This window comes from Trichechus manatus, unplaced genomic scaffold (genome assembly GCF_000243295.1).
Source record: "Trichechus manatus latirostris isolate Lorelei unplaced genomic scaffold, TriManLat1.0 scaffold00050, whole genome shotgun sequence".
Taxonomy (NCBI): domain Eukaryota; kingdom Metazoa; phylum Chordata; class Mammalia; order Sirenia; family Trichechidae; genus Trichechus; species Trichechus manatus.
The window spans coordinates 4,112,290-4,112,783 of record NW_004443986.1 but is presented as its reverse complement, the minus strand read 5'-3'; positions in this window follow the sequence as shown (position 1 = coordinate 4,112,783).

Genomic DNA, 494 nt, shown 5'->3' with positions numbered 1-494 from the left:
CCCAGTCTGTAGGTTCTCTTTTTACTCTTTTGGTGAAGTCTTTTGAAGAGCATAGGTGTTTGATTTTTAGAAGATCCCAGTTATCTAGCTTATCTTCTGGAGTTGTGTGTTGATGGTTATGGTTTGTATCCTGTTAATGCTGTGTGTTAGGGCCTGTAGCATTGGTCCTATTTTTTCTTCTATGAACTCTATATTTTTTGGCTTTATATTTAGGTCTTTGATCCATTTTGAATTAGTTTTTGTATATGGTGTGAGGTATGTGTCCTTTTTCATTTTTTTGCAGATGGGTATCCAGCTTTGCCAGCACCATTTATTAAAAAGACTGTCTGTTCTCCATTTGATGGACTTTGGGCCCTTGTCGAAGATCAGGTGACCGTAGGTGGATGGATTTACATCTGGGTTCTCGATTTTGTTCCATTGGGCAGTGTATCTGTCGTTGTACCAGTACCAGGCTGTTTTGACTACTGTAGCTGTATGGTAGGTTCTGAGGTCAG